Source organism: Nycticebus coucang, chromosome 21 (assembly GCF_027406575.1).
Source record: "Nycticebus coucang isolate mNycCou1 chromosome 21, mNycCou1.pri, whole genome shotgun sequence".
Classification (NCBI taxonomy): domain Eukaryota; kingdom Metazoa; phylum Chordata; class Mammalia; order Primates; family Lorisidae; genus Nycticebus; species Nycticebus coucang.
The window spans coordinates 50,101,194-50,128,269 of NC_069800.1; positions in this window are offsets into that span (position 1 = coordinate 50,101,194).

Below are 27,076 nucleotides of genomic sequence, written 5' to 3' on the forward strand. Positions count from 1 at the left end.
GAACTCATTACTAGAACATCTACTCTAAGCTGATCACAATGCTAGAAGCTGTCCCATGCATCCTCTTATTAAGGCATCAAAGCAAGTGCTGAAGTCAGGAAAATAGTGGGCACCCTTTTCCAGGGGAGTGAGATTGACAACGGTCCAAGAACTTTACCAAATTCATGCAGTTAGGAACTATTGAGCTTCAAGAAACAGAGACCTCCTGGTAACTCCAGTGAAAAGGTGGTATTCTAAAGAAAACAGACTTCACATTGTCCTATAGCAGGAAACACAAGAAGACCAAATCTTACACAGCCTGAAAGTGGATAGGACTTGCGAGTCAAGGCATCTGTCTTTGGCTTCTTGAGAATCCAACACACCCCTGAGACGGGGATTCTTTTACACGTGATCTTCTGAGATCCTCAGGAGAAAGGGAAAGAGGGAAACAGGACAAAGAAGGAGAAAGAAGAAAGCTAAGCAAGAGCGTCATCTTGGGTGGAGACGACTTAGGCATCAGAAGCAGAGAGCTTGAGTATAAATGGCGCCATAGAGCTGGGCCTCTCTGGAGGCAGGAGGCTGGCCTCTTGTACCCCACGTTAGTCAATCATTGACAACTGCTTGCTGGGGGAAGAGGAGCCAACCAACCTTGGCCCAGAGCCATTAGGCCAAGGATTTCTCTGCAGAAGGGAAAAATATAAGGCATGAGCAGCCACTACTCACAGCAGCTTGAGGGACAGGGATACCCCTCCAGAGGAGGAGGGGCCCCAGCAGGACACATGTGGCAGTGTCTTTCCCTCCCAGGGACAACCTGTACTCCAGCACAAGCGTCTCTGTATCTTTCTGTGCCTGCTCCATCCTCCTCGTCTCTGAAAACAGGCCTCCTTGGTCCACACTCGTCCTCTTTGGCCTTCTAACTCTGCTTCCACATGACCCAAAATAACCAGTCCAGCCCGACAATGCTTCTTGACCAAGAGGTGCCATCTTCTCATCCTCACGGTTCTCGTCCTCCCCTTAGCCAAATTCCTGACAGACAAGGCACGAGTCCCCAACAGAAGATGACACCCCTAAGTCACACGTTCACCCCAGCCATCAGCCTCAAAAAACATAATGGAGCACAACCAGAGAAGTGAGGAAGGAGCCTGTCCTCAGAAAAGCTATAGGTGGGACAAGCACGTGATAGAAATTTCTAGTCTGCCCACTGGCCCCGGAATGCAAACTTACACTTCCCTGACTCCCTTCTTAGTACAACTATTGGACAAAACTCTGCCTGGGTTCAAGTCTCAGCTCTCCCACTTGCTGCTCGTGAAACCTCAGGCAATTATTTAACTTTTCTGGGCCTCTGTTTCCTCTTCTAGAAGGTAACCATAGTACCTGCCTCATAGCTTGTTAGGAGGATTAAACTAGTTAATATGTGCCCAGCACATAATAAGCATAATAGAAATGGTTACTAAATAAATGGATTTTTCCAACTCTCAGCAGGGGAAGAGGAGAGAAAAGGGGAGGGTTAGTGTCTGTGGAATGGAATCGGCCAGCACCCCAAAGACGGTTAATACACTGAACTGTTTTCAATGCACTGAGCTGTCTGGTTAGAACCCTGGGAGACAGACAGCAATGTCACTGTTGTGGCTCAGGCAAGAAAGACTGGAAATAGGCTCCATGGCAACTCAAGACGGCCTGCAGTAGCACGCGTGTCAGAACTCACAGAATCTCTGGATAATGACCACTATGCCCAGCATTCTGCTGTGGCTATCACGGGTGCATGTTATAGGTTAATTGTGCCCGCCCCTGCAGAATTCACGTGTTGAAGATTTAACCCCTTCAGAATGTGACCGTATTTGGAGATAGGGTCTTCGCAGGGGTAATCGAGTTAAAATGAGGCTATTTACGTGGGCCCTGATCTATTGGGGCTGGTGCCCTTATGAAAGGGGGAAATTTGTACAAAAACAGACACACATACCAGGAAAGTGGGGTGAACGCTGGGAGAAGACGGCCATCTACAAACTAAGGAGAGAGACAGAGATGGGTCCTTTCCTCACAGTCCTCAGAAGAAACCAACTCTGCTCACACCTGGATCTCAGACTTCCAGGCGAAGTCTGCGAGACAATTGTGTCCGCTGTTTAAGCCTCCAGGTCTGCGTGCTCTGCTATGCAGCCCAGCAAATATATACCATGTCTGCCCAGGCACCTGGCTAGGCACTTCCCAGGCCTTAACTCAATGATCTTCCCTCCCTCCTGGAAGGCAGAAGTTGCACTGTCCCACTGTACAGAAACTGAAGCACAGAATGAGTAAGGAGTCGGTCTACAGTCACACAACTAGTAAAGAGCAGATCTGGCCCCCGGAGCACACTGGACCATGCCCGACACAGGGGGAAAGCTGCAGCTGCCATGTGGGAAGTGCTCACCTGCTTGGCGCTGAGCCAGTCTCCGGTTCTGCCTCCCTCTTGAGACTCCCTCATCAAACCAAAGGCCAAGCTGACAATCAGTCCGCCAAAGCATTAAGGAGAAATCAGAACTGTTCCCCGCTGTGGGGAACACCGGGTAAGAAGCTAGACCCCCAGGAGAAGCGAGGCTTGCCTAAACCCTCGCTGTCTCAGACTCAAAGAAGCAGAAAGAGCTGGAATCACAGCTTCTTGGAGCACTTCCTATGTTCTTCTTTCTTTCCTATCTTCCCATACCCCTTCTCTCTGCATCTTAAAGCCAGAGCCTTTCCTTTCTAGGAGAACCAGACAGAGATCTGCTCTTAATTACCCCCTTAAGGGGAAGGCCAAGTTTTAGGTTCACTTTCATTCTTGGTAGAAGATTGCCTTGCATCAAACTAGAAAAGACTCACGGACAACCCCCACTGGGCTTTCACGTCTGAGACACGGAACAAACAATGTCATTCCTTTGCATGGAGAACCAAGAGATGGGCCCACAAAGGCAGCCCAGCAGAGGGACGTCCAGGAAGAAAGGAGAGATGGCTCCGGACACACAACACACACTGCTGTCTCTCCCAAATTGTTTCTTTTCTAATGTATCCATGGTGAGGTTTTTCTGATTCCTGGGGGGGAGGGGAAGACGTTAATTTCTAGAAAATTGGGAATTTTTTTTTTCCACAGTAAAAGTACAAAGAAGGAAATTTAAATCATCCACAATCCCAACTTTCTGTTTATACAGAAAACAACTAAAAAGAATTACATGTGTGAACACAAACAGACTTGCAAAATTGGTCTCGTTTGGTCTCCTGTTTTTTTTCCACCAAGTGTGTTGTAAAAATTGTTCTGTGCTAAATTAAAGACTGCTATTTGTTCTTCAATATCCTCTCTTGCCTTCTCTCTTTAGAAACAGAATCTACCGAAATGTTTTGATTGTCCATAATTTTTTTAAAACTATACTTCCCAGACTTCCTTACAGCTAAATGTAGCCATGCAACCATGTTCTAGCCAGTGGAAGGGATGGGGGCTACCACTTCCAGATATCTCATTAAAAGAAAGAGGCATGTCCTCAATGGCCTTCTTTTGCTACTTTCAGCTAAAGTGAGTGAGATGAAGTGTGAACTGTCTTAGATCATATTCTATAAGATAACAAGACAGAGGCATGGCACCTGTGGCTCAAGTGGTTAACGCGCCAGCCACATACACCTGAGCTGGCTGGTTCAAATCCAGCCTGGGCCCTCCAAACAACAATGATGGCTGCAACCAAAAAATAGCCAGGCCTTGTGGCGGGCACCTGTAGTCTCAGCTACTTGGGAGGAGGAGGCAGGAGAATCGCTTGAGCTCAGGAGTTGGAGGTTGCTGTGAGCTGTGATGCCACAGCACTCTACCCAGGGCAACAGCTTGAGGCTCTGTCTCAAAAAATAAATTAATAAAAAGAACAAGACAGATTAATAACAAGTTAAACTCATAACAAGAGACACAGCAGAGTAGCAAAACTGAAGGAGATTGGATCCCAGAGTGACCTTATGGACCAGAGCTGCTGCAAGCCCTACGCTGACCATCTCCGAACTACCAAATGAAGAGGAAAAAAACTTGCGTCTTATTTAATTCATTGCTAATTTGGTTCTTCTCCACAGAAACTGAATCTCTATCCTAAGACATGCCTCTAGCTCTCTCTCTGCAAAATAGTTTGAATGGTCCAGCATGGTGGTTCAGGCCTATCATCCTAGCACTCTGGAAGGCTGAGACAGGTAGATTTCTTGAGCTCAGGAGTTGAGACCAGCCTGAGCAAGAGAAAAACCCTGTCTCTACTAAAAATAGAAAAACTAGCCATCATGGTGGGCACCTAAAGTCCCAGCTACTCGGGAGACTGAGGCAAGAGGATAGCTTGAGCCCAAGAGTTTGAGTTACTATGAGCTACAATGATGCCATGGCTTTCTACCCAGGCTGACAGAGTGAGACTCCCCCTCAAAAAAAATAAAAAAATAGTTTGAATGACTGTACATTTTTCTATCTTATGGATGCTTAATATCAAAATGTACTGAATTTAACTACTTCTAAATTTTTGGCCATTTGTGTTGCTTTTTGAAACTTTTCTTCAGAATAAATACCAGTGCAATTAAAATGCTTGTACACAAATCTCTGGGTATACTGCTGATTATTTCTTAGGTCATACTTAACAGAACTGCTGGTTCAAATAATATGAACTTAAAAAATATTTTTTCTTCCAAGAGAATTATATGTTTGTCGTAGGAGGGTAGCTCACTTGAACTTCTACCTGAAAATTCTCCTACCCAAATTTTTATTTGCATAGGCTTGCAAGATTTGTCCCATATTTTTTATTTTCATTACCTGCTCCCTCTGGTATGTATGGAAAGGAGTATAATTTGTCATTCAAAGTCTGAGGTCGTATTTTCAAGGTTTATGTTTGTATAACCTTGGGGAAATGACTTAACTTCTCTGGCCAGCTCCTTCATTTTTAAAATGAGTGTTCTAAAACTACCTCCCTCACAAAGACTGACCTGTCTTGAACCATACTCCATAAGATAACAAGACAGACTAATAACATAATAACATTCATTTCTCAATGAGAATTACCCACGTTAACATGGGTAAAGCACATCTAGTATCCGCCATGTAGGAAGGGCTCACTAAACAGTAGCTATTATTTATATTCTTTCTAGAATGATGTGACATTTGCTTCCCATTCAAACATATATTTAAATTTCTGATCGTTTTGAACTATTTCTACCTACCATTGATATGCTGAATTTCCCATGCTGAAAGTGTTTATTTCATACTTTGACATGTAGAAGTGCATTTTCCAGTAATTTTTTCATTTAAAAAATACACACACCGTACAGTCCCCATCTCTGCATACCTGAGAATGTTTTCCAGTTGTCTTCTAATACAAACAACTGCCTGCCTGGGTGTAGAATTTGTGGCTCATTTTCCTTCGTGTACACCTTCAGGATTGGTTCTTTATCCTTGAGATGTAAAATCTTCCCCAGCAGTGACAGGGGGATGGTCTCTGTTTCCGACTGACGTGGGAAGACTTTCCATCTGTAGATTCAGTCTTTCTTTAGCACAGCTAAGCTTTCTTACTGTGTTGTTAGATGCTGCTGTTGCTGCCACTGCAGAAACAAGGTTCTCGGTTTCAAATGTCCCTTGCTTTGTCCCCATATCCTTCATCCTCCCTCTGATCACTTTCAGCTCCTTATATTTGGAGAGACCTTCCCAATCACAGAGTCTCATTGATTCTCCCTCTTAAATAGTTCTTAAATCTGCTGGACACGGTAGCTCATGCCTGTAATCCTAGCACTCAGGGAGGTTGAAGCTCGTGGATTACCTGAGCTCAGAAGTTCGAGACCAGCCCGAGTAGGAGTGAGACCCTGTCTCTAATAAAAAATAGACAAACTAGCTGGGTATTGTGGCAGGTGCCTGTAGTCCCAACTACTTGGGAGGCTGAGGCAAGAGCCCAAGAGTTTGAGGTTGCTATGAGCTATGATGCTACCATGGCACTCTACCGAGGATGACAGAGCGAGACTCTGTCTCAAAAAAAAAAAAAAAAATAGTTCTGAAATCTGTCTACCTCTCTCTGTCCTGACTACCCCACCCTGGGAGGCTTCCTGCCTCTGCTCTACAATTCATTGCCTGCAAAACAAGAAAAAGAAAAGGCATCTCTTTTAAACTGTAAATTAGGCCATTTTTCTCTTAGGTTGGAATATTCCTCAGTGGTGTCTGGTGGCATTTGGAATAAAATGCAGTCACTTCATGGCCTCCAAAACACTGCATGGGTTAATGCTGTGGATTCTGAGAGATGTCCACCAGCCTTCCTCTCTTGGGTCTGTTGGAATCTACAGCTTCCCAGGAGGGGTTCAGAACTGAGAGCAGTAGGGGATATGGAAATTCTAAAAAAGATAGAGCTTCTTTTATGCCTCACACACAGCTATCAGGAGAGGATAAAAAGAGATGAGGATGCGGGAAGTGAGACCCAGCGTGAGAGGAACTGTTAGTCACTGTTTTGAGGACCACCAGATTCCAGGATCTAAAAACGTTTCTGGCTAAGACTAGGAAGGTAATAAAGAATGTATTCATCGAGCACCTACTATGGACAAATATCGTTCTAGAATCTTTGCATATATAGCCCATTTAATCATCACAGCTTTATTTATTATCCCCATTTTTAATAAGGAAACAGAGGCTCTGAAAAGGCGAATGATCTGCCTAAGATCCCACGGCTAATCAACAGTGAGAGCAAAGGTAACCGCAGAGCTACATGACTTTAAAGCTGCTATTTTCCTTCTGTCTTGTGGTGAGCTCCCTAAAAAGTGAGTTCCAACCTAGCAGCTGGCAACAGAGCCATGTGGAAGTGGAAGGCTTTCATAGGACATCGAGAGCTGGACTGACTCCTGGTACTGTTTCAGGGACCTACAGCCCTTCAATTTGTTACAGTAGGCTAGGTTTGGCTGACGCAATAGACGCCCAAATGTAGTCTTCTAAACATTTATTTCTGTCTAGAGGACAGCGTTTCTTTCATGTTCTCACCATGGATCCATCACCCTTGTCATCACATCCATCTATCTAAAAGATAGAGGCCCTTCATCATCTGCTCTTCACATTCAAGATGATCCCCCTCTACCCTCAGAGATAGTAGAGCCAAGAGATGCAAGGAACCTGTATCCTGGTCACCACACGGAAGATCACCCATCAAATGCCCAGGTGCACTGTGTCTTGAGCAAGAAGCAAAACTTTTATTTTTGAAAAGCAACCAGCATTCGGGGCGGCGCCTGTGGCTCAGTGAGTAGGGCGCCGGTCCCATATGCCGAGGGTGGCGGGTTCGGACCCAGCCCCGGCCAAACGGCAACAAAAAAAAATAGCCGGGCGTTGTGGCGGGCGCCTGTAGTCCCGGCTGCTCTGGAGGCTGAGGCAAGAGAATCGCGTAAGCCCAAGAGTTAGAGGTTGCTGTGAGCTGTGTGATGCCACGGCACTCTACCGAGGGCGGTACAGTGAGACTCTGTCTCTACAAAAAAAAAAAAAAAAAAGCAACCAGCATTCAATACACAGACTACTACGGTGTTACAGATTTCTAAAATGGGGCTCCAAAAGGCAAGACGTGTATTCAAATCTGTGTCATGGTAAGTTTAGGGCTCCTTCCCTGGTGACATTCTGCCCTGGCAACCTGCAGCTACTCCTCAGTCAGGCTCTAGCTCTCTGTAGAACTCAGGGAAAGTCACTTTCCCTCTTGGGCCTTAGTCTTCCCCTTTGCAGAACAAGAGCTTTGTCTGGGAGGGTCACAAAGGGGCCTCTGAAGGCAAGCCTGACTGCTGAAGCCTGAAGCCAAAAGCATCATTCCACTGGTGGCCCCAGGCAGTCACCACACCCCTTGGGTAACTGAGTCATTCATTGTAAGAGGAGGGTCAGAACTTTTTTTTTTCTCCCAAAGAGTCATTCCAGCTGATTATATAATCATCTACATTTAGAATGCCTTTACAGTAACCATGGCAACCATGACATGTGTGAGGTACAAACTTTGTGCTAAATCTGCTGATGAGGATGAAGAAATGGTTCCTTGTGTGGATCGTGGAGGGCCCAGCACAGTTCTGCTCCCTGCTCTGTCTCTCGGGGCTCAATTTTGCTGCTTGCCAGGAGGGACCAAGGCCTGGAACAAAGGGACTTTCCTGGAGGAGGTGACCAGTACCTAGGCTGAACTTTGCAAGATGAACTGACGCCTTCAGTAGGAACACTACCCTCCTCCCAAGAGCTCGAGGAAGAAACATTTCTTCCTGCCAGTCCCTGTTGTCCCAGTCCAACCTGAAGGCAGAGGACAGAATAGCCACTCCATGCTGTCCATGGTGCACCTCCAGAGCACAGAGAAGGGTGGGGAGGAGGGGAGCATGAATCTGGAGAGACAAACAGAAGCACCCATACACCTTCAGAGCACTGGTCCCACCGTGTAACTCAGGGGATCTGTAAGTTCATGTGATTACCTTAAGCCTGTCTGTCCCTTTTGACCCTGACCTCTGTTACGGCATGGACTAGCTTATTCCTAGTGGCTGGCATAGCACCTGGAGAGAGCAGGGACCACTGAATATTTACTGAGCAATGAAGGGAGATAATAAATACTTGAATGAATGAGCAGACTCCTCAGTATGCTGAGTGGACACACAGAGGGAAGACCACAGGATCGTGTGGGACCAGCCCTTCCTGCTCAGGCCTGGAAAGCTGAGGAATGGTTGTCACTGAGCATCTAACACCACCCTCCGCCCCTTGTCCCCCAGCCTAGGACTTGGCCCTGCCCTGGGGAGGATCTGGAGTCCAAGGTGCTGCCCCAGCATATTACACCTTCCCCACTGACTCAGAGCTGGTCTCCACTACCCACTACCTCCAGGTTCAGGGTGGGAGTCCAGAGGCCTCCAGCCCTGCTGCCCTCCAGCTTCTGTCCACCTGCCGCGTCTGAGCCCTGTGATCAGCAGCTTGGCTGACATGCCCTCTCCGATAGTGTGGTTCGGATGGTAGACTGCCCACACCCCACTACCACCCACCTACTGCTCACTCTTGCAGCTGGATTATACCCCATCCCACCAGGCCTCACCTAGCCCACTCCCAGGGTCCCTCTAACCCTAGCTACGGCTAACATCCCAGAATTCCAAATGACATTTTCTGCATAGCATCCAACCGATCAAGTAACTGGGGAAAGCAGGGAACAAAGGACATCCAGGATCTACAGGTGCTGCTCCTGAGACAAGGTTCAAGACTTAAGGTCTGGCTTTGGCTTCATTATCACCTCCTTCTATGTGGAAAAGGATCCCACATCAGCTACGCATAGTTGTAGAAGTTGTTCACTGCACAAAGGTGCCCTGCTGAGTTGAACCATGAGCACTGAAATCCAGCTAATGCTCCATTTGCCAAGCTATGCACCCTTTTTTTAATTGGCACTGAGATGCCACAGGGGCTAGGGAGGCGTCACCCTGAAATAAATCACACAGAAAATCTGGGCAAAACAAGTTTGTACCCACCACAAATAGGGCCTGGAATATTCCCCCTTATTGTAACTCTGATTTCCAGGAAATCTGATGGGCTCAAGGCCATCAGTTCTTCTTGTAGAAATTCATTACACCAAAAAAAAAAAAAAAAAAAAAAAAAACTTTCTAGAGTAACAAAAGGCATCATTGCAATTACATTTATCAAAGAAAGCATGGCAATCAATGTCTCGTGCACAGACTGCGTCTCAAATGCCCTTAATCAATAGCTGTGCTAACTACACATTTATTGTAATTAATTTCATTTCAATTATACCTTAATTACTAACCTTGAGTGAGATTGGGCAGCTCAGAGAGTTTGTGTTACAGAGTTAACACACAGAGATAAGTTGCTGTTCTTCTTTTTTTTCTTTTTTTTTGTTTTTTGTAGAGACAGAGTCTCACTTTATGGCCCTCGGTAGAGTGCCGTGGCCTCACACAGCTCACAGCAACCTCCAACTCCTGGGCTTAAGCGATTCTCTTGCCTCAGCCTCCCGAGTAGCTGGAACTACAGGCGCCCGCCACAACGCCCGGCTATTTTTTGGTTGCAGTTTGGCCGGGGCCGGGTTTGAACCCGCCACCCTCGGTATATGGGGCCGGCGCCCTACCGACTGAGCCACAGGCGCCGCCCAAGTTGCTGTTCTTCGATTGAAAGATGCTACTCCATTAAAAGTTGGTTTATTGGCTCAAGGCCTTTTTGATGGCAGAAAGAGGGTTAGTTTCTCCATGGAGGCCATTCATAATGTGAGACTGAAATTGAATGTTGGAAGGCAGGCAGCTGTGCTTACGAATTAACTAGAGCTGGTGTTTCATTTGCGTCTTATTGGCGCCATTTCCTCACTGGTTCATTAGCTGTGGTTGGAGGATAAATGTTTCCAGAGTTCATCCTCTGTGATCCTCTCAGCCTCTGGTTCAGTCCCATTTGTTGCTTATCTTCCCTCCAAAGGGGAGGCTCTTTCTTAGCCCCTCCGCATATCTAGGAGGCTCAGCTCTGCATCTCTGGGACATGGGGGAGGCTTCAGTCTACACAGAGCAGGGCCCCTTGGAATCAATGGTGTCTTCCCATGGATACCTCCACGGGTAATGCCATTATGACAACTCAGCCTGGAGCAAGTTGGAAAAGAATTTTCCCTGCAGTAAAGCAGGAGTTCTTGTGGTGGATAGCACTCAGGCTCTGGGATCCTCAGACCAGGGTTCAAATCTCAGTTCTGATACTTCCCAGCTCTGTGATCGTAGAAAAGCCACTGACTCTCCCTGAGTCAAGTAAATGAGAAAAACAAACAAACAAACAAAAAACAATACCCAACACTTATTAGGAGCTGAAAAATTGTTAATTGCCTTCTGCAATAAATCTTTCTCTGGGGTTTACCACAAGCCCAACCCTGGAAGATTCCCTTTATTCCTAGGAAAGAAGATCTTTCTTCCAAACATTTCTTCTTGAAGTAGCTCAGGAAGAAGGAACTGTAGAGATTTTTTGGGTCCACAGACATTCATCTTAAAGATGGGGAAGCTGAGACTGAGGAAAGAGAAACTCAAGGTCACATAGTGAGTTGGTACCAGAATTGGCTCTCAATTCTAAAACTTTCCTACAGTGTCACAAGATAGCCTCTTTGAAAAGCCATTTGTGAATATCTGGTAAAGACTGAAGATATACGAATGTCACATGTGTGTGCTCCAGGGGAGAGGTATAAAAATAATTATGGCAGCTTTATTTGTCATCCAAAGAATGTATCAACAACCTAAATGACCCTCAATAGAGAAATGCAGAGGTCAACGGTGATGTGCTCATAGGCGGGAATACTATACAGCAGTTAAAATGAATAGAATTCACATATATTATCAGCATAGAGAAATTTCTAAAACATAATGCTTTAATTTTAAAACACAAGTTTCAGAACATTTACAGCATGATATCAGTTATGTTAATTTTTAAATTGACAAATTCAAAGAGAAAGGGAGGGGCAGCCCCTGTGGCTCAGTGGGTAGGACGCTGGCCCCATATACCAAGGATGGCAGGTTCAAACCCAGGCCCGGCCAAACTGCAACAAAACAATAGCCAAGTGTTATGGCGGATGCCTGTAATCCCAGCTACTTGGGAGGCTGAGGCAAGAGAATCACCTAAACCCAAAAGCCAGAGGTTGCTGTGAGCTGTGAGGCCACAGCACTCTACAGAGGGTGACAAAATGAAACTCTAAAAAGAAAAAGAAAAGAGAGAAAGGGAGATTATAAATATACCTATATGTACTTTAGATGTTAAAACACGGGCAGGGGAGTGGCCACCTGGAAGAAAAGGATGCAAAGGGCCTGCAGCCGTATAGGTAGCTTTTGACTTATCTTGTTAAGAAAAATGTGAAGCAAATATGATTAAATGTTCTCATATTGAGTGGTAAGTTCTTACCTTCCAGACTCCTCTTTCTGTTTGAAATTTTTCAATAATATATGAGGAAATAAAAAGGGGCGTGTGTGTGTTTGAGAGACAAGATCTCACTCAGGCTGGGGTGCAGTGATGCGATAACAGCTCACTGCAGCCTTAAACACTGGGGTTCAAGTGATCCATCTTCCTCACTGCTGGGACTACTGCAGGTGCATGCCACCACACCCAGCTAATTTTTTTTTCTTTTTATAGATGGGGTATCACTATGTTGCCTAGGCTGATCTCAAACTCCTAGCCTCAAGCAATCCTCCCAGCTTAGCCTCCCAAAGTATTGGGATTATAGGTATGAGCCACCAAGCTTTGATATAGATTTTTCTGTCTAAAAAAAAAGTAAAAAGAATGCTGGAGGTGGCGGGTTCAAACCCAGCCCCGGCCAAAAAAAATCACAAAAAAGAAAAAATATAATCATCACTTATGAGAATAGAGACACTAAACTTTGAGATGGTTCAATGCCACCAGTGACAGTTAACTGCATGTCCCAGTTTGCCAGGCCTAAAACACTAAAACAGAGCTTGTACCCAATAAATATTTATCGAGAGAATTAATGAAAGAAATAAAATATAATGAATACTCAACCAATGTGTTTTCTCTCCTTTGCTTATATTCATAAAATGTGCACAGGAAAATCTCGGACAGGCGGCAGAGTGAAGTAAGTGGCTTGGTGAGAGGCCCTTTGCAGTTGTCCTTGACACTTAGAGACACTTAGAGAAAGATGGTGGCTCAGATGGGGGTAATGCAGTGGAGACAGAGAGAAGTGGACAGCTTTCAAAGACAATTAGGAGACAGAATTAGTAGGCTTTGTTCCTGGAGTGGATATGGGATGGAGGGGAGGATCTTGTGGAAGATTCTGGCCCTTGGAGTAGACTAGGTAGAGGGAGAGAATCTGACCTCCCTCTGCTGTGTGAAGTATTTAAGGTTCACCCCAAGACAGACATGGTGGTTCACACCTGTAATCCCAGCACTGTGGGAGGCCGAGGTGAAATTCCCTGAGCTCAGGAGTTCGAGATCAGCCTGTGCAAGAGCGAGACCCCATCTCTACTCAAAATAGAAAAACTATAGCCAGGCAACATGGCAGATACCTATAGTCTCAGTACTTGGGAGTTTAAGGCAAGAGGATTGCTTGACCCCAAGAGTTTGAGGCTGCTGTGAGCTATGATGACACCACAACACTCTACCCAGGGCACAAAGTGAGACTCTTTCTCAAAAAATAAAAATAAGGTACAGCCCAGCCCTCTAAGGGGAACATGTGCCTTTAGTGCTTCACCCAACACCAATAATATCTCTTCCTGGGGCACCATGTGGTGGGCTCATCCCTACACCAGGGCAGTGAGCACTCACTTGATGTCCCAGAAGGCTCCCAGCTGCTATTCCTTGGGTTTTCAGGGAGGTTCCTCCCACTCAGATGTTAGTTTGCTGCTGTCGGGCAGACTTTGAAGAATCTACCTTTGCATTGTCACACTTCTGACAATTAAAATGAATCAAGGGAAGAGTGGTCCTGAATCTGCCAGGCTGTCATCCCAACTGGATCTGACCTCCAGAGAGGACCCATGCCAAGAGCCTGTCTGTCACCTGGGAGTTTCAGAGAAATATGAAAGGACTCCCAGCCCCTGCCTTCCCAAGGAACACTCTGCTCTGACAGCCTTGGCGTGCACCCAACAGGCAATGTCTGCCTTCAGATCCCTTAAAAAAGAACACAGAGGAAGACCCTTTTGTGAGTGGAAGGTTTTTCAGTGCCAGTGACAATTATTCAAAAAATGATGAACATAATCAAAATTTTTGTGGGTCATGCTGAAAATGCCTTTTCTTCAAGCATCTTGGGTCTCATCCATTTTTTTTTCCTGTCCTGAATAGTGTGAAAATGTTAGCTTTATCCAGATGGACTCGCCGACTTTGAGTGGCTGCAAATGGATTTCCCAAAGGCTGTGCACAGTTGGTTTTCTTTCAGCTTTTCTTAATTTTCATTTTTCTTCCTTCCTCACCTTGGCACAAAGCCAGTGCTTTTAGGTTGAATTAATTTAAATGCCACATTTGATAATTGGAAAAGCCAAGCCTACCTTTGAACCATATTACATAATGCAAATTCTTCAGATGAGAGGATTATGGGCTGTCAACATCCCCACTCACATGGATCCGTAAATCCACCAGACACCAGGGTACCAACTTCTAGTTCAAGTTGTGTGCTATTCTAGGGTGCCTCCAATTACCTCAATAACTCTTTCAAACTTCTCAAAATTTTCTGAAGACAAATTGAATTTTTATTCAGTATCCAATGAAAAATTTGTACATGTCATGCCAGATTTTGAAGCAGGGTTTCTTAAATTGGGGTGTACAGGTCTAGGATTCAGTGATCCATGAACTGGGTAGGAAAAAAGTTACCTCCTTTTTTTTTTTCACTAAGCTCTGACTGAAAATTAGCATTTCCTTCCATTATGAATGCAGTGATAAATCACAATAGCAGTAGCTAGATCTGGGATTTTCACCAATAAAACCATGGATAGTTTCATATTACCTAATAGTTCCTGCATAAATCAGATATTTTCAAATGTTTATATTCAACACTACTTTGAAACCACAGTGATTATTAAGCTTTCTGCTATCTTGATACATCAAGTGTCAATCAGGAAGCACACATTTCAGCATCACAAATTTGTTTTTTTAACATTTAGATAACTATACACGTATTTCAATAGAATCAGTTTCACTGGAATCTTACATATTTGTTATGTATTTAAAGGCTTGATACCGAACAGAGGTCTCACCAGAAAGATGACTGTTCCTGCAGAAGAAAAAGTTATTAGGAACGCTGCTTTGGAGGGGGATAAAAAAGGGTAGGGGAGAAGAAATTAAAATATAATGGACACTCAATAGATGTGTTTTCTCTCCTTTGCTTGTAAAAGGTTTATAGGAAAATCCATTAAATGGAGAGTTTATTGATGGAGAGTGTATTAATGTGACATTCTGTTCTGAACTTACTAAGGGAAAGAGGTGCCTGAAGATGAAAGCAACAAGATTCCACCCACTTCCTAAAGTAACTCATCTCAAATTTCAATGTCATGTAAAGAATTTGGCCTTTCCCTGAGAGGTCTGGTCTTTGGTCCTAGCTTCTGGGAGATACCCTCCAGGACTGTCTTTGTTACTTACGATGGCTCCTCTGACCACACCTGATAGTATCAGGTAACAAAGTGACTTACTACGGCCCCTCTTAGGGAGGGGGTGCTGAAGATGGAGTTCATCCTCATGGGCAATCAACCCATTATGCTTAAATAGTAAAGCCCCAATAAAACCTGTGGGCAGGTCAGCTTCCAGGGTTGGCAACATTCCACGTGTATTGTCACACCTCAGTGCTGAGAAGGTAACATGTCCGGAGGACAATGGGAGTTTTGCCTCTGAAACCTTCCCAGGCTCTGTCCTATGAATCTCTTCCTTTGGCTAATTTTAATGCGCCTTTTCCCTATAATTAGCCATATCCATAAGTATGGATTCCAGAAAATTATTGAAACCTACGGTGCTTTGGGGATGCCTCCTAAAATTTCACTTGATGTCTGAAAGGAAGATGGCCTTAAGGGGATTCTTTCCTTTAACTCTTTAGTTGACCCTAACTCCTTGCAATTGAGGTCAGAAATCTTGGGCAGACTTGGCAATCTGGAGGACTACACCCTTACACCACTCAGTTTGGCTAAAAGGGGTAAAGGTACATAGGAACCACCTGAAGATCTATTAAAATACAAGTTCTAATTCAGTAGGTCTAGGGTAGGACCTGGGATGCTCCATTTCTAGCAGGTAACCAGGTGATGCTGTTGCTGCTACCTGTGGACCACACCTGAGTAGCAAAGTCCTCAAGCTCATCTCCTAGTACATCATCTCCCAGCTTCAGATCCTCAGAAAGCATCCAGTGACCACCCGAGAAAGCACACACTCCTGAGTTGGTGTTCTCAGCCCTACACTGAGCAGCTCCTGCCTTCTCTTCTAGTGTCTTCCAGTTGGGTCTGCAGTGGTCCACCTGGAGCATCAGATCTCCACATTCACATGGCTTGTCCAGCCAGCCTACTTCTGGCTAAAGACCTGCCTCTTTATAAGTCTATCCCTGCCCCAGCCCTAAAGCCAGGCCCAGCCAAAGGCATCAGCAATGGCAAACAGCTCCAGTCTGGCCCTGACTCCAGACCCCAGCTCTGAGAGGCAGACCCCTCCCAAGGGGCACACCCAGCAGGGAAAAGGCCAACTCTTCATTTTCTACCTGAGTCCCTCAGTGGCTATGCGAAGAGAACTGGCCACTTCCTGACCCTGGGCTGGACTCCAGTTCTTTATGGAACAGGGCTGGACCTGAACTCATATACCTACTGACCTAGGCCTAACTCCTAGGGCCTGACTTCCCTGATGCCACACACCTATCTGGACTCCTGCCAGACACCTGCTGCTGCGATGCTATTTTTTCTGCCCCAACTCACCCTCATCCTTTGTGTCAACTTTGGTTAGAATTGCAGCCACCTCTTAGATATTTTAGATGACAGTTCAAGAATATTCCCTCTTTCCCTCCCCCTCCTTGTGAAGGGGATACCTCTCATTGATGGTGACCCTGGTCATGTGATTTGTTTTGACCTCATGATGGGTGGCATGTACTTTCCCACCCACTGATTTCAGGCTTAGCCACAGTCCTTGCTTGTTGGGCTCATGCTCTTACAATATGCTGATCTACCACAGGAAGAGCATGCCCCAAATAGCAACTGCCCCTCCAACCTGAATACAGATGGAGCAAATCTGAGCAGATCACATTGAGGAACTTACCCAAGCCAGAGCCATAGTGTTTTTGTTTGTTCTCTTTCTTTCTGTTTTTTTTTTTTTTTTTTTTTTTGAGACAGACTCTCACTCTGTCACACCAGGTTGAATGCAATGGCTTCATCACATCTTACTGCAACCTCAAACTCTTTGGTTCAAGTGATCCTCCTGCCTCAGCCTCCCAAGTAGCTGGGACTACAGACACATGCCACCCTGCCTGGCTAATTTTTTTGTTTTCTATTCTTGGTAGAGACATGGTCTTGCTCTTGCTCAAGCTGGTCTCAAACTCTTAAGCTGCAGCGATTCTCCCACCCTAGCCTCCCAGAGTGCTAGGATTACAGGCCTGGGATACTGTGCCCAGCTAGATCCACAGTTTAAAGCCCAGTCTAGATCACCCAAGATCCAGGAACTCTTAGTTATGTGAAGGAGAATTTTGGGGTGATTTGTTATGCAGCAAGAGCTGACTAATACACACTTCGGACACTTGTGCTTATCCCATCTGTCTGAACTTCCTGTGTTGCCACCTCAGTCAGTTCCCTCAGAATCAAACCCATGACAGGGGCAAAACTTGTGCCAGTTTTCAACCCTCCTCCTCTACTTTCTCTGTGCCTGCTTTGCTTCTCATTATCTGTGCGAACTTGGAGGAAAATATTTAACTTCCATGAACCTCGCTTCTTTAGAGTTGTTGGTAATATTGGATAGAGGTGTTTTTAAAATCTCTGGGACAAGTCCAGGCATGTAGATGTTTAATAGATTATAAAAAATCAGCAACTACAGGCTGTTTCCTGGGAAATAGCATGGGCATTGCTCTGTTGAGGTGTTAGAAAAAGAAGAAAAACCCTAAGCTGGAATCCCATTTTACATTTTCAATCATCCCCTCCTTGGGCTTCCCTTCTATCTGAGTTGCCAGCCTTCTTATAGCACTTATGTTATAGTATCCTACTGTGATGTGTTAACTGCTAGACTAGAGGCGCCTTACAGGCAAGAACTATGACTTACTCATTTTTGAATCCTCAGCTTCTAGCACAGTGCCTGGAACAGAGTGCTCAATGAACGTTTAATAAATAAATAAATAAAACTAAAACAATCGGCCAGTGAATAAGTCACAGAATCAATGAAGAAAAGGAAGTGAGAAAGGGAGAGGAGGGGAAAATGATGTGCAAGGATTTGCACTTTTTTTTTCCAGGCAATGTACAAGGATTTGGGTGGATAGATGGATGGAGGGATGGATGAAGCTATCTATACTTTGGAAGCCAGATCAACAAACTAAGGGGTAGGTTGTGGGTGTATAGATGGAGCCCCTGATACCTGGGGGTACCCAGCTGCTTTACCCTGGCTCCTTTTCCATTCTCTGAGCTCTCACTCATTCCTCTCTTTTCACAATCAACTCCGGGGTTTATTTTAAGTGTCCTTTTGAACAAATAACCAAATTCCAATTGGCTTGTGAGGGTTTCTAGCATTCTAATTGTGCAGCATGCTTCTGAATGGCTTAGGAGCTGAGAGGAGCGTGAAAAAGCCCAAGATGCTGAGAGAAAATGAGAATCATGACATTTTGAAAAGGAAACCAATTTTCTTTAACTAAAACTGTTGCCTCTGTAAACCACATTATAAATCCAATAAATTCACATCATGTGATGATAAGTCCCTCGCACAAGAGAGGGGGGAAGAGGAGAAAGAAAAAAAACTCATAAGAAAAATCTTCCACCCATGTAAACATAAAAGAGGTAAAGTCTCCATGGATGGAGCTGGAAAATATTCTTCTTAGTAAAGTATCTCAGGAATGGAAAAAAAAATATCCAATGTACTCAGTACTACTATGAAACCAATTTATAATCACTCACACTTTCATATGAAGGATGAATCACAACTATAGCCCAGGATGAAGAAAGGAAGGGAAGGGGGAGGGGAAGAGGAAGGGAGGGGAGTGAGTCGATAGAGGGAGGGTTAATGGTGGGACCACACTTATGGAGCATATTGCAAGTACAAGTTGGATCTATTGGGTGTAGAACACAAATGTCTTAACACTGCAATTTGGTAAATTAGGTGAAGGCTATGTTCATTAGTAGGATATAAGCACTCCAATTTGAGGTGGCCAACGCCTGTAATCCTAGCACTCTGGGAGGCCAAGGTGGGTGGATTGCCTGAGCTCACAGGTTTGACACTAGTCTGAGCCAGAGCAAGACCTTTTCTCTAAAACTAGCTGAGCATTGAGGTGAGCACCTGTAGCCCCAGCTACTTGAGAGGTTGAGGCAGGAGGATCGCTTGAGCCTAAGAGTCTGAAGATACTATGAGCTATGATGCCATGGCACTCTACTTTAGAGACTTTATCTAAAAACACAAACAAAAACAATTAATTTCACCTATTTAAAAGTATATATGTGGCTCACATTCATGGCTCCTATTATATTTCTATTCTTTAATGATGATATAGACAACACCCCTGGAGACATCCCACACAATAGGTCATGACAGCTAGTATGTTAGCTGCTACCAATTTCCAACGATCACAGGTCAAAGCCTGCTCAATGGTACAAATTCCCCAAGAATTTCAACCTGCCCTGTCCTCCAGTGAATTTCTGCAGCCAGAGAAAGCCCTCAGCCAGAGTGGCAGGAACTTGTCATAGGAAACCATTAGTATGGTCAGGAACCTCTAGTGCAGGGTGGATGTGGGCAGAGTACCTTCTGCCCGGCCCTGCAGAAATCTGAGGACCACACTGTGTCCTGCCCCTACATCCTGATCTTTACCTCCAAACTGAACAGTCCAATCTCTCTCTACTTGTCCTTCTCATGGAAATATACTTCCTGTCCCCTTAGCCTCTGGACAACCTTCTCTAAACACATACCAGTTGGTCACTGTCCTTTTCATAGGGTGTTGGCTGAGATTGCCTATCCATTCACAGACCTCTGAACCTTCCTCAGTCAAAGATATTAGAGATTCTGCTAACTTCATGAAACTTCTTGAAAGTGCAATGCAAAGTTTAAAAAATAAAGAAAAAAATTGTTGTTGTTGTTGTTTTGTGTTTTTTGGTCTAAACTTTTTTTTTTAATTGTTAAATCATAGCTGTGTACATTAGTGCAATCAAGGGGTACAATGTGTTGGTTTCATATACAATCTGAAATATTCTCATCAGACTGTTCAACGTAGCCTTCATGGCATTTTCTTACTTAATTGTATGTAGACATTTGTATTCTGCCTTTAGTAAGTTTCATCTGTTCTAAGATGCACCATAGGTGTGGCCCCACCCATTACCCTCCCTCCGCCCAAACCTCCCTCCTCCCCTCCCCTTCCCTGGCCCTTTCCTCATAGTCTTGTGCTATAGTTGGGTTATAGCCTTCATGTGAAAGCTATAATTTAGCTTCATAGTAGGGCTGAGTACATTGGATACTTTTTCTTCCATTCCTGAGATACTTTGCTAAGAAGAACATGTTCCAGCTCCATCCATGTAAACATGAAAAAGGTAAAGTCTCCATCTTTCTTTAAGGCTGCATACTATTCCATGGTATAAATATACCACAGTTTGCTAGTCCATTCGTGGGTCGATGGGCACTTGGGCTTCTTCCATGACTTAGCAATTATGAATTGGGCTGCAATAAACATTCTGGTACAGATGTCTTTGTTATATTGTGGTTTTTGGTCTTCCGGGTATAAACTTAGTAAAGGAATTATAGGATCGAATGGCAGGTCTATTTTTAGGTCTCTAAGTATTCTCCAAACATCCTTCCAGAAGGAACCTATTAGTGTGTATTCCCACCAGCAGTGTAGAAGTGTGCCCTTTTCTCCACATCCACACCAACATCTCTGGTTTGGGGATTTTGTTATGTGGGCTACTCTTACTGGGGTTAAGTGATATCTCAAAGTAATTTTGATTTGCATTTCTCTGATGATTAAGGATGATGAGCTTTTTCTCATGTGTTTATAGATTGTGCATCTGTCTTCTTTAGAGAAGTTTCTCTTCAAGTCCCTTGCCTACCCTGAGATGGGATCACTTGTTCTTTTCTTGCTAATACATTTGAGTTCTCTGTGGATTCTGGTTACTAGACCTTTATCGGAGGTATAACCTGCAAATATTTTCTCCCATGCTGAGGGGCTGTCTGCCTGCCTTACTTACTATGTTCTTGGCTGTGCAGAAGCTTTTTAGTTTGATCAGGTCCCAGTAGTGTATTTTTGATACACTAATTGCCTGGGAAGTCCTCCTCATAAAATATTCACCCAGGTCAATTCCTTCAAGAGTTTTCCCTGCACTTTCAAGTATTTTTATAGTTTCATGACTTAAGTTTAAATCTTTTATCCAGTGAGAGTCTATCTTAGTTAATGGTGAAAGGTGTGGGTCCAGTTTCAATCTTCTACAGGTTGCCAGCCAGTTTACTCAGCACCATTTGTTAAATAGGGAATCTTTTCCCCACTGAATGTTTTTAATTGGCTTGTCAAAGAGCAAATATGGTAAGCAGCTGGATTCATCTCTTAGTTCTCTATTCTGTTCCAGACATCTACTTCTCTGTTTTTGTGCCAGTACCATGCTGTTTTGATCACTATCAATTTATAGTCCAGTTTCAGGTCTGGTAGCATGATTCCTCCTGCTGTGTTTTTATTGCTGAGTAATGTTTTGGCTATTTGAGGTTTTTTCTGATTCCATATAAAATGAAGTATTATTTTTTCAAGATCTTTAAAATATGACAATGGAGCTTTAATAGGAATTGCATTAAAATTGTATATTGCTTTGGGTAGTAGAGACTTTTTTTTTTGTGGCCGGGGCTGGGTTTGAACCCACCACCTCCGGCATATGGGACCAGGGCCCTACTCCTTGAGCCACAGGCACCACCCTGGTAGTGGAGACATTTTAACAATGTTGATTCTTCCCAGCCATGAGTATGGTATGTTTTTCCATTTGTTAACATCTTCAGCTATTTCTTTTCTTAAAGTTTCATAGTTCTCTCTGTAGAGATCTTTCATGTCCTTTGTTAGGTATACTCCCAAATATTTCATCTTCTTTGGCACTACTGTGAAAGGAATAGAATCCTTGACTATTTTTTCAGCTTGGTAATTGTTGGTATATATAAAGGCTACAGATTTATGGGGGTTGATTTTGTAGCCTGAGACATTGCTGTATTCCTTGATCGCTTCTAAAAGTTTTGTAGTAGAATCCCTAGTGTTTTCCAGATATACGATCATATCATCTGCGAACAGTGAAAGTTTGATCTATTCTGACCCTATGTGGATACACTTGATCGCCTTTTCTTCCCTAATTGCAATGGCTAAAACTTCTATGACAATGTTAAAGAGCAATGGAGACAATGGGCAACCTTGCCTGATTCCTGATCTAAGTGGAAATGATTTCAATTTAACTCCATTCAATACGATATTGGCTGTGGGTTTGCTGTAGATGGCCTCTATTAGTTTAAGAAATGTCCCTTCTATACCAATTTTCTTAAGTGTTCTGATCATGAAGGGATGCTGGATATTATCAAAAGCTTTTTCTGCATCAATTGAAAGAATCATATGGTCTTTATTTTTTAGTTTGTTCATGTGCTAAATTACATTTACAGATTTACGTATATTGAACCAGCCTTGAGAACCTGGGATAAATCCCACTTGGTCGTGGTGTATAATTTTTTTGATGTGTTGTTGGATTCTGTTTGTTAGGATCTTATCGAGTATTTTAGCATCAATATTCATTAGTGATATTGGTCCATAATTTTCTTTTCTTATTGGGTCTTTCCCTGGTTTGGGGATCAAGGTGATGTTTGCTTCATAGAATGTGTTGGGTAATATTCCTTCTTTTTCTATATTTTGGAAAAGGTTTAGTAATATAGGTACTAGTTCTTCTTTAAAGGTTTGGTAGAATTCTGACATAAAGCCATCTGGTCCGGGGCTTTTCTTCTTAGGGAGATTTTGTATAGTTGATGCTATTTCAGAACTTGATATAGGACTGTTCAACATTTTCACTTCATTCTGGCTAAGTCTTGGTAGGTGGCATACTTCCAGGTATTGGTTGATTTCTTTCAGATTTTCATATTTCTGAGAGTAGAGTTTCTTGTAGTATTCGTTAAGGATTTTTTGAATTTCTGAGGGGTCTGTTGTTATTTCTTCGTTACCATTTCTGATTGATGAAATTAGAGATTTTACTCTTTTTTTTTCCTGGTTAGGTTGGCCAAAGGTTTATCTATTTTATTGATCTTTTCAAAAAACCAACTTTTGGATTTATTGATCTGTTGTATAATTCTTTTGTTTTCAATTTCATTTAATTCTGCTTTGATTTTGGTTATTTCTTTTCTTCTGCTGGGTTTGGGGTTGGAGTGTTCTTCCTTCTCCAGTTGCTTGAGATTTCCCATTAAGTTATTAACTTCCTCTCTTTCCATTTTCTTGAGGAAGGCTTGCAGTGCTATAAATTTCCCTCTTAGGACAGCCTTAGCAGTATCCCAAAGGTTCTGGTAATTCGTGTCTTGATTGTTGTTTTGTTCCAAAAATTTCGTGATTTCCTTCTTAATCTCGTCTATAACCCATCTATCCTTCAGCATAAGGTTGTTTAGCTTCCATGTTTTTGTATGGGTATGCAGGTTCCTGTTGTTATTGAGTTCAACTTTTATTCCATGATGGTCTGAGAAGATGCAAGGAATAATTTCTATTTTTTTAAATTTGCTGAGATTAGATTTGTGGCCTAGGATGTGGTTGATTTTGGAGCATGTTCCGTGGGCTGATGAGAAGAATGTGCATTCAGTTTTGTTGGGATGAAATGTTCTGTAGATGTCTGTTAAGTCCAGATGTTGAATGGTTAAGTTTAAATCTAAAATTTCTTTGCTTAGCTTCTTTTTGGAGGATCTATCCACACTGCTAAAGAGGTGTTAAAATCTCCAACTACTATGGAACTGGAGGAAATCGAGTTGCTCATGTCTGTTAGAGTTTCTCTTATAAATTGAGGTGCATTCTGGTTGGGTGCATAAATATTAATAATTGAAATCTCATCATATTGAGTATTAACAAATATCTGTTAAAAACCTTTAACAAATATGAAGTGTCCATCCTTATCCTTCCTTATTTTGGTTGGTTTAAAGCTTATTGCGTCTGCAAATAGGATTGCAACGCCTGCTTTTTTTCTGCTTTCCATTTGCCTGGAGTATAGATGACCATCCCTTCACCTTGAGTCTATATTTGTCTTTTAATGTAAGATGTGATTCTTTATGCAGCAGATATCTGGCTTGAGTTTTTGTATCCAGTCAGCCAACCTGTGCCTCTTTAGAGGACAATTTAAACCATTCACATTAATTGAGAATATTAATAAGCCTTTCGAGAGTCCAGTGGACATTTTTAATCCTTTTGTGACTATGGAAGTTGGAATTTGATCAAAATTTTCTGGGTGGGTTTACTTTTGTGGTGGAGAATTATGCTGGTCTTTATGGAGGATAGGTCTAAGAATATCCTGGAGAGCTAGTTTAGTTATGGCAAATTTCTTCAACATGTGAATGTCATTGAAGTATTTAATTTCTCCATCATAAATGAAACTCAGTTTAGCTGGGTACAGGATCCTGGGTTGAAAGTTATTTTGTTTTAGGAGATTAAAAGTCAATGACCATCCTCTTCTTGCTTTAAAGGTTTCAGCAGATAGATCTTCAGTTATTCTAATATTCTTGCCCTTGTAGGTCATGGTTTTCTTCCGTTTGGCTGCTTTCGGAATTTTCTCCTTCATATTAACTTCAGTGAAATTGATTATGATGGGTCTGGGGGATGTCTTATTCGGGTTGCGTCATGCTGGAGTTCTGAAACTGTCCACTATCTGAATTTCAGAATCTCTTGACATGTCTGGAAAGTTCTCCTTCATAATCTCATGGAGAAGAGACTCTGTGCCTTGTGAAGCCACTTTGTCACTTTTGGGGATCCCTATAAGAGGAATATTGGTTTTCTTCGAATTATCCCAGAGCTCTCTGAGAGAGTGATCTGTCTTTGTCCTCCATTTCTCTTCCTCTTTGAGAGTTTGGGAGCATTCGAAAGCTTTGTCTTCAATGTCAGAAATCCTTTCTTCTGCTTGCTCCATTCTGTTACTGAGGGATTCTACTGTGTTTCTCAGATCTTTGAGGGCTACAACTTCTTGTCTCAATGTGTCAAAATCTTTGGTCATTTGGTCTTTGAATTTGTTGAATTCTTGAGATATGTTTTGGGTTACTGCTTGGAATTCTAATTCGATCTTATTTGCTATCCAGATTCTGAATTCAATTTCTGACATCTCAGCTATTTGTTTGTGCATGGGATCTTGTGCTGTGTCTGCCCCATTGATCCTTGGGGGAGTTGATCTACTCTGATTATTCATATTGCCAGAGTTTTTCTGTTGATTTCACCTCATGATTGTTTTTCACCATTGCCTCTGGCCATCCTCAAGTTGGGGAGGTGTCTCTCCAAGATTAGACCCCAGTGGGATCACTCTATTGTTGCTGGATCTTTGCAGGGAGTGACCCTGTGTAGTTACTCTGGGGCTGCCCCAGCTAGGAAGTTCTGGTTGTAGAAGCAGCTCCTGTGTGTGACACACCCGGATCCAGCAACAGGGTGGGAGGTGGTGCACACGGTTCTGGGAGTGCCTGGCACCCAGTGACTTTGGCACAGAGAGCCCAAGGCTCCAGCAGTCTCTGGCCAGGAGAAGGGCTCTGCACAGAGGCAGGGAGGGCTATGGAGGGCATGCGGCTACCAGAGTCCCTGGCCAGACAAGCGAGCCGGTGTGGAGGCAGGGAGGGTACATGAGGGAGGACGCAGGATTGCGCGGCTCCCACAGTTCCTGGTCAGGGTATGCGGAGGCCCGGCGTGCACAGCTCGTGGGTCAGGGGTTGCCACGCAGCTTTACAGAGGTCTGGGTGGCGCCAAGCCCAGGAGTTTGAGGTTGCTATAAACTGTGTCACCATGGCTCTCTACCCAGGGCAACAGCCCGATGCTCCAGTGTGCCAAAACCGGTCTCACTCTGCCCCTGAGGTTTAAGGCTGTAAGGCAGCTCAGTCCCTGTCTTTAGGCTACTCAGTCACTAGGTTACTAGCTCCCGCCCGATCCTTGCTCTGCAACCCTGAGGGTGGAGCTTGCTGGGGCAGTTCTCTCGCAATGGCTCCCTGCGGCCCACAGCCAAACACTATTAGCTCCATCTGGCTCAGCAGCTCAGTCTGGGGCCCTAGACAATTGCCAAAGTTCTCCGCACTCCTGCTCAAGTTCTCCCCAAGGCAGTTCAACTGAGTGCCAAGTCCAAAAACACCAAAACAGTTCATAGGTAAGGCCTTTCCGGTTTGCAATCTCACTGCTGCTTGTACTTACAGCTGCCGGTGGGATTAGGTCGCTCAAACACACACAACCACTTGCCAGTTTTCCACTGTTTTTGTCTCCTCTGAGGGTCCAGAAGTCCCTTGCTGACTCCCTGTATCCTCAAAGGGATGGTTATAGGCAGATCCCACCAGCCAGAGATGCCTAGAGTCTTATCTCCCCAGACTCACCATGCCCTGTTGCAGGGAAGCTGTTACTCGGCCCCCATCTTGGATTGTTCCTGTTGTTGTTTTTTGAGACAGGGTCTGGCTCTGTCACCTAAACTTCAGTGCAGTAGAACAATTGTAGCTCACTGTAGCCTGGAATTCCAGGGCTCAAGCAATTGTCCCACCTTAGTTTTCAGAGTAGCCAGAACTACAGGTACATGTCATCACACTTGGATAATTTCTTTTTCATTTTTTGTAAAGACAGGGTCTTACTATGTTGTCCAGGCTGGTCTTGAACTCCTGACCTAAAACAATCCTCCTATCTAGACAAAAATGCTAGGATTATAAGCATGAACCACCACACCTGGAAAAAAGATTTTTTAAAGCCGTGTGTACCATACTCACAAAACCTTGCCTTGCACTTTCAAGAGGTCTGCAACCACGGTATCCAACAGATCTCTTCAAATGTCCATGGGCCCAAGGTTGAAACCCCAGCTCTGATGCTTGCCCATCTCACTCCTTTTCTCCTTCACTACATGTATTCAAATCTCCCTTTCTGAATCCTTTTAATTTTCTCACCAGAAAGGAAAGTAGTTCCTAAAGCTTTAGGTGAAGGCTGGCACCCCCAGAGCGATCTGCCAATGGCAATAAGTATTTGCCAAGCACGTGAGGTTACTCCCACCCCGGTGACTCTTTGGATCCCAGTAAACAGCCAATGCTGTGAGATGGGCATCACAGCAACCAGGGCAGCAAGGCCAGTGAGTCCTGCCCCGGGGCACAGAGTGATGAAGCCAGCAGGGGACAAGGACATCAGCATGTCTTGTGACAGCTACATGGAGTTTACATGTCATCCCACCTTGATCTTTAAAACGACTCAGTGAGGTACACAGGGCTGCCGTTTGGATCTCACCAACAGAGAAGGTGATGCTCAGAGAGGAAAAGTGCTTGCCCAAGAACACAAAAGGTGAAGTCAGAACTTGAACCAAGATCCTCTGCCTCCCAGTCCTGTATCCCTTCATC